This window comes from Lepidothrix coronata, unplaced genomic scaffold (assembly GCF_001604755.1).
Source record: "Lepidothrix coronata isolate B3197 unplaced genomic scaffold, Lepidothrix_coronata-1.0 Scaffold239, whole genome shotgun sequence".
Classification (NCBI taxonomy): Eukaryota; Metazoa; Chordata; class Aves; order Passeriformes; family Pipridae; genus Lepidothrix; species Lepidothrix coronata.
The window spans coordinates 695,795-707,387 of NW_016690419.1; the positions used below are offsets into that span (position 1 = coordinate 695,795).

Below are 11,593 nucleotides of genomic sequence, written 5' to 3' on the forward strand. Positions count from 1 at the left end.
ACACACAGCCTCCTGTAGGGTGTGGGAAGTCCTGTCCTATCTGCTGGCACTTTCCTTCAAAGAACAGCATCTTGCCTTGCTGGGACCTGGCACTGACCTGTAACTCAAACATCAAAAGAGGCAGATATTTTCAGGCCAGTGCAGTCAATCCTACCAGCAGCAGGCACCTAAGGCAAAGAACCTGAGCTGTCTGTGTGTTGAAGGGATGTGACACCAAACACGTCTGCCTGTAATTAGGGAGATACAGAGACTGAGAGCTGTGGGTTTTTTAAGTTTAACACATCATTAACAAGAAACAAGCTTTGATTTAAAAGAAAAAGAGAGAAGACAAACATTAAAATTGTTTTCAATCATTTAAGTTACATAGTTCTCACTCCAGAAGCTTTGATCATGTATAATCCTGTTGAAAGGCTGACTTGCAATCAGCCTCACATACATTATGTTGCAATGCTGTGGCACTAGTGCATGACAGAAATTTATTTTCCATTAATTCATTCTTTGCTGGAAATATAAACACTCTATATGCTTAACAGCCCAAAAAATGAATGTTATTGCTTTTTAAAATTGCCCCTTAATGAGAATTTTGCTTGCTATTAAAAAAAACCTCAGTGCCTGAGGACCATCTTTCAAATGCTGACACACCTATTTTCAGCACCAATAGTGTTGAACAATCAAAACAAAATCATCCCAGACACTGCTTTAGGAAAAGCTACCATGTTTTTTAACTGATGAAAATAGATGTTTACAGCATCTGTGAACCAGGACTGATTTTAAAGTAGCTTTTCACTGAGCTTACGAACATTTCCACATCTGCTCCAGTGCAGGAGTGATGGCTGTGCAAAAACATCCATGGAACAGTTATTTTCTAAAGAAAAGGTCTGTTGTTTAAGAAGGCTGTTTTTAAGGTAAGAGCTTCTGTGTGCTAACAAAGCACCTCATCAGTGACAACTAACAGCACAACTGTGCCCTGCAGAGAAAGAATGGAGTCCATACTGCTATCAGTTTTGCAGAATGTTCACTAAATCTGGATTATCCTACCTGGAGTTTTTCATGTAGACTTGTGAGAGCAAGAGCTTCCTGCAGCCAGAATCTGAAAGGAAACAGCTGCACAGAACTGTTGATACAAATCTTGTGTTTCAGGATTAAAAACTCCTCTTCCCAGTTCTGCAAACTTAAAACATTAAAGGAGAAACAGAACAGTTCCTTATCTTATTTTCATACACAAGTAAGGACTTCTGATAGCTTCTGGTGACTGATATTATATATCTGTGGATTTAAAGCTTACTGCACTTCGAATATTTGATTTTTTTTCTTCCTGTTTTCTACTTTCTTCTTCATCCTGTGCTGGGAGACGGGGTAGGGGGAGTCCTTTCAGCTTAGTCTATCTATAAATGTTAAACTGCAAGGTATCTTGGAAAATTCTAAACATATTAGAGTGTAGCACTGTTGCTGATAAAGGAAATAGCTGAATAGCCTATTGAAAGATGCTAGGATTATTGTATGTGGCAAAAGAAAAAGAAAGTGTGTAAAAGAAAACATTTCCTCAAACTTCCAGGTTTAGTGTCTGCTTTTTTGTAGCTCCTTATAGATCTATGATAAATTCTTTGGCTTATTATTATTATTACTTAATGTTAGTCCTGTCTACAGTTAAGTGGGTGATTTCTGACTGCCACTATTAACATAAAGAAATTTCCCTATTCATGGCAGTGGGACTGGAACCAGATGATCTTTAAGATCCCTTTCAACCCAAACCTCTCTCTGATTCTATGTAAAAAAAAAAGTTTACTAAATTGATTGTTCTGGTTTTTTCCATCATATTGGGGAAATAGATAATATGCACATGAGTATGCTCAAACATAAACTCTGCATTACCTTCATCAGAAATCGTACTTTCATTGTATTCTAGTAAGATACAGAAATACCACATCTAAAAATATTTCACTTTGTCCTTCTGATGTCCTGTGGTGGTGTTCTGAGAGGGAGCTAGAGAGCTACAGGCAGTCGTGGGTGTTTTTGTGATTGTTCCATTCTAATTCTACATTAAAATGGAAAAAAATGAAAGCAGGACAGAAATTAAGTTTAGGGAAAAAAAGAGTTTACCTCCACTCAGTTGTCAGTGAATATATTCACATTACAAAATCTCCTTTGCTGTAGTTAATTGTGATGAGGGGGTGGGGGGTGAGGGAAAGATAAAAAATCTCTGCATTTATCACTTGTTAATGCATTTTAGCCACTTGGCTAAAATGATACTTTTTTTTTTTTCCCCAGACATTTGCATTTGTTTTGTCACAAAGCTTTCTTTTCTTAAATCAATACTGGGCAAAAGAACAGAAATTAAACATTTTAAACTTATTTATCTTAAATGAAAAAAAATCAGGCTGAGAAATAAACATTCTTCAGGAAAATGTATCATCTACTTTCCTTCTACCAAAATCTGCTGCTGAAGGTACTGTACAGTAACTAATTAGTGCTCACGAGAAAAGAGAATTTTTTTTTTATTTTGGTTACTGGCTTGGTTGTTTGTGTGAAAGAGGAAGCTGACCAAAAAAAGAGAAAGTGATATTAAAGAAAACAATGCTTTCTATATTATTTATACAGAAAATAAATTGATAGAAACACGACATAAAACTGTGTTGCTTTATCAAAATAATTTCACTGACACTGCATTTGTAATGACACATCCGGGGTATTTGCACAGCCAGGGAAGTTTGACATGAATCATCTAATAATGGACCTACTGGAGATGCAGAGTTATAATTTAGGAAACCCTATATATTCCCAGCACACCACTGAGAATAGCACAAAGAAATACTTTCCTTTCCTGGTTTAATTTCCAGCATATCTGTTTGTATGAACTGTGCACTACTTCATTATGGATAAATACATATTTTTTTCCCTCCAGGCAATCACCACATAACAGATAGAGGCTGCAGACCTTAACTGTACATAAATAAATAGTCCCATCAGGACTTGCTACTGAGACTGTATTTTCTGATGTTCAAAAACACATTCTCCTGCTCTTTTGTTAGATCTCTAATTTCATTGTGCACCTAAAAATACACAAAGATACCAAGCCAGATCCTCACACATTAGGAAACCCCTATATGCCCACAGCACACAGAATTAATGGCTCAGAAGGTCACTAGGAAAGTGTCCAGTCAGGATTTGATACCAATCCACGTCTATTAGGCATGAATTGGAACTTCAGGGTAACCTTTTTTAACTGCACTGCTTAATATTTTGCCCTCAGTACCACAGGGTATACCTCAACACCACCACCTTCAAAAACTGAACCAAAAAATAAATCAGTTCAATCTGAAACAAACATATACGATCCCTTTTCCTTGTTTAAGCAAAAAGGTCACTTGCACACAAAGTATTTTGACTGATCTGCAACAAAACAGGCTGCTCTCAAAGACTGAAGGGTAAGATTACATTGCACTAAACATCTTATCAGGGGTGCCTACAGCTCCACTCTCAACCAAGCCAAGAATTTTATTTTATTTCAGTGGAAAACTGTTGTTTTGCACATTGTCCAGCTCTGACCATAAACTGGTGTATGATACAAACTGGTGACGTCAAGGAGGGAAGACAAGCCCTGCATGGAAAGAGCTTACAATTACTCTCCTCATCTGCTATACTGGTGTGTGAAATAAGGATGAAGTGCCAATTATAAAAGACTTAAAAGTCTGAAGGAGTGAGGAGGAATAGGTCTCCCTGGTACCTGGAGCCCTGTTTGTAAGGGTAAGGAAATTGAAATCTGTCTGCTCAGGTCTGTCCTCATAACCTGGCTGTCTAATAGTATCCTGTAGAACTGTGAAGTGGTACAGATGGTAATAAGCTGGAACTTCAGATTAAAAATATATACAATAAGATGAGAGACTATACAAATTGAAATTCCATCATTTTAAAATTATCTGAGGAGGAAGGCAGTGGTGTAATTAAAGTACTTACGTTTTTGAAGAGGATAAATGAGGTCAACTCGAGTTGCTATGTGCACTGCAAAAAAAAAAAAAGGGAATTTAATTGTTAGTTAAATAAAAAATAAGCTTGGAGCAGATGTTTCTAACTACTTTTTCATGTACAGAATTATAGTGAAAATGTAGCTGTATCAAACACAGAAAAAAATTACTAACTCATTCAAGAAAGAACTAAAAATTACTAACTCATTCAAGAAAGAACTAAAGGCAATAGGCTACAGAAAGAACCTGGAAGTATTATTTTTAGATGACAGAATTAGAGCCATTAAAAAAGTGTTTGTCCCAGTCCTCACTCTGCCTTTATTTCCCATAAATTAATAACCTACATTCTGGTGGAAATAAAACTCTATTGCACATTTGCCTCCAAAAACAGGTGAAAAATGTCTGCTGGGTCACCAATAAATCCAGGCTCTCGGTATCCCAGCTCTAGTAACAGCCTGTGAAAGCAGGTGTTTGTTTCAAGCATTCCTGTTTATCTTACACTGAAGTCATTTTATGCCATGAATGCCCACTTATAAAGATGTAGAAGACTAGATACAGTCTTCTCCAGAAGTGATGGCAGTTTTCATGGAACAGTGTAATTTTAGCACAGAAGAAAGAACAAATCAATGCTTTAATGGCAGAGTAGATATTGAGATTACACACAGCAGGTCAGCAAAACCTGCCTGGATTTCAAAAGAACTGAGATTTTAAGAGTAGAATGAACTTTCCTTGACTTCTCCACTGTCCTTGCACAACACATCAGGAAATGTTCCCTTTGGCTCACATGCCCCACTTTGTACATCTAGAACCAACAGAAACACAAAACAGCAAAGTCAGCAAATAATAAATGACATCAAGCACCGTTCAGCACCTGTTTTCCACTTAACCATAAGTCAGCCTTCACCATGCAATCAGGTCATGTGAGAGCAGAAGCAATGCCAACTGCATCTGCTTTACAGAACTCACTGCAGATCTCTGGCGAGGTCAGGGATTTTGCCAGTCATACCTCACAGAATGGATGGTGGTGCTTCTTCCAGGAGTTTGAGCCCTGTGGTCCAGACACCCTCTGCCATCACTGGCCTTCCATATCATATCCAGCACCGCTGAAATACAGAACTTTCGAACGACAACTGACTCCCTGGGGTCCTTCTCTGAAAAGGCCTCCTCTTTCCCAAGATTACTGGTGATATTTTGACATGCAGAACACTTGGCATACATGTAATGCATACATTAGTATCCAAGCCAAAAGTAAAAGTCAAACTATTCATTTGAAAATTTAGTTCTTAAACTTTCCAGTTCTCCCTAAGAGACACAAGTCAAGATGTTCTGTTGCCTGAAGGAGATCAAGAGCATCACTGTGATTTCTTTATTTTATTCCTCTAAACAGTTCCTACCTGGCACATCTTAAAAGTCATTTCAAACTGAACCTGTATGATACAAACTGGTGGCATCAAGGAGGGAAGACAAGCCCTGCATGAAAAGAGTTTACAATTACTTTCCTCATCTGCTATACTGGTGTGTGAAATAAAGATGAAGTACCAGCTGAATTTCTGTGCCAGAGAGCTGTGCCCAGGCCATGCCCTCGATCACCACTAACCAGATTCCCAAGGCAGCTCCCATGTCAGCAGAAGGCCAGGATTTCTTCAGCATAGGGTTGTCACCTGGCTCAGAACGTTTCACCGGAGCGCTGTTGAGTCTCCGCCCTTGGAGATACTCAAAAGCCACCTGGAGGTGAGGGAGGGTTGGAGAAGGTGACCTCCAGAGATGCCTTCAGCCTCCAGCACTCTGCCATTCAATGAGGGCCCACAATACAACTACCAAAGGCTTAACAGGCTTTAGTACAGCACTTTTTACTGGATTTCAACCCATGGATTGTATGTTCCTTCCTTTATCAGGCCTTAACCTGTGTCTTTCTCCTCCATTTGAATCTTCATGATTGCACCCAGGCTGTCTTCCAGGCACCTCTGGGTTGTATGAATGAAACTATCGGGCACATAGAGACCATTTCAAGTTTAAGATTCCCCATATGGAGCTTGGTACCCTGACTCCTTGAGTGGCAATTTTCAAGTCATTATTCTGATGGGTATTGTTCAAGTTTCTTTGTGGTATTTTTTTTATGCATAAGTGATTTCCCCTTTTTTTACTATATTTTATTGCAAGCTGCTAAGAATTGCAGGAAGCCAAAAAACAATAAAGTTCCAGTGGTACTTTTTCCTACAGTTGGAGAAGCTGAGTCAGTGCCAACTGACCCTCAAATGGGATCTTTTCTAGCTCTCCACAAGAATCAAAAAGTCTTCCCTTTGCCTACCAAAGCAACTCAGTGAACAATAATTTCCAAAAACTAAGATTTGCTAAAAATAAAAAGAAAAATAAATACATATAATCACCAACTCCGCAAAGTCTGTATCCTGATTCTCTATATTACCTTGCTAATTAAACACGAAGGGTTCTAATATGGCTTTCAGGTAGACACAAGAAATATAATTTGCTTTCTCAGCAATCCATCAAGAAAACAGAAGTGTCCACATTTGCTGTTGTACCTGTCAGATCACAGGGCCAAAGGAGAGCCAAGGACCAGCAGGGCTTCTTTCACAGGCTCCAAAAGGTTCCTGCTCAGATGAAAACTGAAACACTGGCACTGTTTTCTTGCCCTGAAGTAACTGATTTCATCTAAATATTACACAGTCCTATGGGAACTGGAAGGGTGAAAGCAGGAGGCAACTTCAAAAAAGAAAAGATTTAGGCTTTTCAGGGCAGGGTTTATCGCTTTGTTCTACATCGTTAATTATACATATCATGCATCTGATCTGACAGTTTCCTAATGCTTTGTAGCTTAGGTGAATCTTTTCCCTTGGGCGGGGAGGAAAGAGAAATTAAAAACTTGCCAGGGTTAAAACACAGGAGGAGAGATCCCTTGGCAGGATATTTTTTTTTTTAAGTCTATACAGTTGCTGACCACAATTTTCAAAGCAAAAATTTGTGTCTAAAACTCAGATCCTTAAATTCACACTTGAGAAATGTAAATGAGAAGGCTGATATAAAGCCAAGCAGCCAGTAATTCCAGAAATGCCAGAGAACTGCTGGATGCAGTGCAGGCTGAAAAATCAAGCCACCAAACTGCAGATACTACATTTTCAGGTTTTCATGGAGATACAGTTGCTGAAAATTCTCAGATTAGTTGGAGACTAGAGCTGTGGTTATCCTACAGGAAGAAAAGGAAAATGCATAATTTAAATTTAGATGCTAAAACTGAGGCTAGGAAAACTTGCTCCCCACCTAACTCTCAATCTAAGATTTGAAACTTCACCCTTAAAATGGCTGTAACATTTTTTCCTACCATTTCTGCTGAGCTCAGAAGGCCTCCAAAGGCCCAATTCCTTTACTATGCTTAGGAAATTCATATGCATTTATATGCTCCATTTATATGTGCACTGCTTCAGTGTACACCAAAATAATATCACACCAGGCTAGGGAACACACACTAGTGCAGACCTACTGCTTAAAAATGAGACCTGGTTATTAGAAGAAAAGTCAATCTTAGGTGATCACCTCCTCAGCCCCCTCTCCCCCTCCCTGCAGCCTGCCTTTGTTGGGTGCCCATCCCTCAGAGCCAGACCTGTGGGTGCCCCAGGCAGGCACTGTGTCACACCACCTTCATCCCTCCCCACCCAGCCAGGGGAATCATGTGGCTCTGGGATTTTGGGGACAGAGTGGCTTGGCCTTTGCATCCTCTGTTTGGTTTAGGACCTTGCAGCTGAGGAGACTTGACTGTCAGGACCTGGCTGAGCACCTTCCTAGCACGTCCCAGAACGGTCCTGTCTCAGCCAGTTTGGAGTTTAGTGATCCATGGGAGAGATTTTAGGCTTCCCAAACACACCACCTATTGACAGGCAGCTTGACGACCAGCAGGCTCCTGCCCTGCAGCTTTGACTGAAGTGGATCCCCCTCGCCCGAGCTCCACCACAGCCAAAGGGCAGCGCGGGAGCCGCCGAGCCCCGCACCCCAACTCCCGCTCTGCCGAGCGCACGGGTTCGCGGGGGCAGCAGTCGCTCCTCGTAAGAGTTTACACCTCTTCCCCGCGCCCTGAAGCCTTGTTTCTGGAACATCTAACGCCAGCCTTCTGTGGCTGACCCTCGCTGTATTTACCGAGCATCTTTTGTCTCAGCAGCTTCTCTGCTAATCTGGCGCTCGGCTGTTGATGAGGTGAGAGCCCCTTGGTGGAGCTGCTGCTGCAGAGGACCTTCAGCTTAAACGACAGTGACAGCACTTCAGCGAGGCCTAACGGACATTCTTTGACAGAATATAGATTCACAAAGAGAAGTAATTCTTGCTGCTGTTATAAAACACCGCTTTCTTCAAACCTCAGCGCCGTATGGCACCGGCGTCAATAGAGCAACTGCTACCACCATCTACTGGCAAACGCAGAGAAGTGAAAGAACAGAGGGAGTTCATTGCCTTGGAGTGGGTCTCACCTGAAAAAAAAAGAAGAGAGAAATACAGTATACGATCACCTTTCAGATGTACACTAGGCAGTGCCACACTAGTGACAGCTCTCCAGTCGTACTGGTAGGGAAGAGCCTGAAGAATGAGCTTCCAGGTAAAGCCTGTTCTTTTCCTGCAGCCCACAGATGGGACTTTACCGTTCAGTTCTGCCTTGCAGCAAGAGAGAGCCTGGCTGTTCTGCTCTCTGCTCCACTTCGACTGGGAAAACAGCACCAGGAGAGCAGCAAGTGCTGGAAACACAGAGTCCTGAGAGAAGACTTTGTGTATCTTAGAGGAATTCAGATTAGATGGAGCTGTGTCAACATCACAAAGTAACTGGGAATTATAAAAGAAAAAAAACCACCTGTGCTATAGTACTATGATTCACTAAAAGTCTAATCCAAATATTATCAAATAAGAACACCTTCTTTTACACTCTGTTGGGAAAACAAGCACTAGGCAGAGTGTATTGAAAAGGAAGCTTGATACTTCGTAGAAACTTTTCTGTTTTACCTGTAAAACTGCCTTTCCTCAAAAGGATGAGTGTGCAGTTGACTTAGAGATATTAAGCACAGATTCCTGGGAGGTTTTTAAGCTTTAACATTCTTCAAGTCTAAAGGAGCATGCAGACAAATAGCATCTTAGTTTAAGAAATCACAGCGTATTTCCCCATTGTTCACTGACACTGATTGAAAGTTAATTGAGGGTCTCGGACTAGGTTCTAACACCAGGTGAATAAATTAATGCCATTGTATTCAATCACTTTGGATTGTGTTCTCTGCATAAATCAAGTCCAGAAGAGGTGTTAGCTAAGACACTTAATTCCAATTCTTTTACTTGACAGCTAAAACAGATCAAGATGATTTTATGCTCATTTATAGATTATCACAAGGGATCATAAAGAAATGCACCAACACCTATGTCAGAATCAGGTATTCAGACTCACAACCAGACAAATCAGGACATGCTGAAGTACCAAACCCCTCACCCCACACTTCTTCTTGAGCAGTGCATGGGTCATCTCTGCTCTAACCTAAAGGACAAATGACAGTCCAGATCTGACCTTCTACCTAAATGTGAAGATGGCTGACAACCAGTCTCGCTCTCTTGAAGAGACTATCCCATTTGAGGCAGTGGTCACCAACTTTCAGTCTTCCAGACAGTGATGCTGATTCATCACCACCTAAATCTTCACAGTCTCTGCTATCCTTTACTGTATAGAGGGCAGAAACTACAGCTGAATGCCAAGGAGTAGGAACTGGTGCAAACATGATGTAACACAGTGAAGTCCTGAGCCAGGATCTGTTGAACCAGCCAAATTGCATCCCAGTGAACTATTTGAAACCATAAACCCATCAGTTCTGATAAGTTGTACTCTGCATCAGTGCCCAACACCAAGTACTGCCAAGACGTCTTACTATATTTCCCTTAAAGCAACCCAGGCATCTGGAAGCTTCCAGAGACAGCACAGCCCCCTCTGCCTATTCCCAGCAGCTGAGAAAACACCAGTGCTCCCACAATTCACTGCATTCCTTGAGAGACTGTGATACCTTGTATAAATTTTACCCAAAAAGTGGTGATCCAGACCAAGTTCTGCACAGTCTCAGGACACAGCCCCTTGAATGACCATTCTGCTCCACTCAGGAGACAATCCTTGTCTTCCCTGCAGTGATAGGTTTGTTGAAGGAACCCACCCTCAAGTGAGAGTTGTAACAGCTGCTGCTTTAGGACTTGTGATGAAATGACCACTCAGATCTAACATGGCAAAACATCCCCATCCTTTGTTTTATGTGCCAACTACCTACTGTCCTAAAACATACATGGAGTCCTAACCACTGAGCTACAAATGTCAGCGAGATCAGGACTTAAATTTGGAGAGTTCACCAGTAAAACTATATAAAGGCTGCAGAGCTTGTGTTGTGAAGTGTCTGCTGCTTCTGCCTCGTCCCCTTTGCTCCACCAGCCCCTCCTGGATTGCCAATGGCTCTTGAACCTCATCCTGACAGCTCTGTAACCAGCCTGAGTTTGGGCAGTGCTCCCACACAGATGTACAACTGTGCTCCATGTCTGCCTCACTTCTTTTTCCCTTCACCAAATATCAGCAGTCCTCTCTTCTTTTCCAGGCTCCCTCCTGGAGGCACTGCCTTTGTTTTAGGCCACAGCCACTGGGGCTTATGGGTGAATTCTCATTTAAAAGAAAATATCTTTAAACTTTCTTTGATGAACACGTACAACTGACCTGTTTCTTCCCATACCAGAGGGCAAAATACCACCTCGTGACAGTTCTGACAGTTCTCCAGGAAGTATCTGAGAAGCAACAAAACAAAAGAAAGTAAAATAGTTTGTCAGAGCCTCTCTGCATCAAAATAACACAATTTCTCTGATGTTTTGTAGTTGATTTATTTTGCAGTTAAGGTTAGAAAACAAAGGAAACAATTCTGGCTTTTTCTCCTTTTCCCACTTCCTTTTACAATATCGATGCAAACAGTATTATTTCTTGAGAATACCAGTTACTTTGCTTTAATATTTTTGGCTTTTCACATGGTCAGGTATTCCAAGGAATGTTGTTTCTCTGCATGAAAATGCCTAGATAGCCCAAACATTTCATTTGGTTTCTTCACCTATCCTTAAAAGCTAATTGGTTTTGGTTCTTTCTCCAAGCCCTACTCTGGACTTTAATGATCTGTGACTGCAGGAAGGTAGTTTTGTGGTAAAAGCATAGGCAGGGTTATAGTCTTGATTCTCTGCCACACTTACATGACTTCCCATATGTCCTATTTCGGGGCTTAATTCTGACCCCATAAATCCTGTCAGATGCTGCAGGTACATGGTGTCTCCATTTCCTACTCATTATTTTATGAAGACATTCAGCACACCATGGTTTTAAGCTTTGTTGGTGCCAACAGCTCCCAGCTGGGTGAGAGAACAGAACCGAGCTCTCTGTGCCTGTATCTTCTTTAATAAAGAAAACTGGGAGGCATTGAAAGCATCTAAATACTTACAAATCCATCAAAATTCAGGTGTTGAAGTCTTCTAAGGTGACCTGGGTGTTAGATGCCGAGTCACTACACTGTGTGTAAGTCAGGAGGACTCACACACCCCTGAGAATTTTAGGCAGCAACTGTTTCTTCTCTTGCAGCAGTGCAGCA

At 41.1% G+C, this 11,593-nt stretch overlaps 1 long non-coding RNA gene across 1 annotated transcript; it reads right to left on the reverse strand.

Moving 5' to 3' along the window:
* Positions 1–1,041: 1,041 nt before the first annotated feature.
* Positions 1,042–7,892, reverse strand: LOC108507094. The gene is made up of 3 exons (XR_001877958.1): positions 7,840–7,892; positions 3,955–3,999; positions 1,042–1,090 (listed from the first exon to the last, which is right to left on the reverse strand). It is a non-coding gene; the product is annotated as an uncharacterized LOC108507094 (long non-coding RNA).
* Between the last annotated feature and the right edge of the window lie 3,701 nt (positions 7,893–11,593).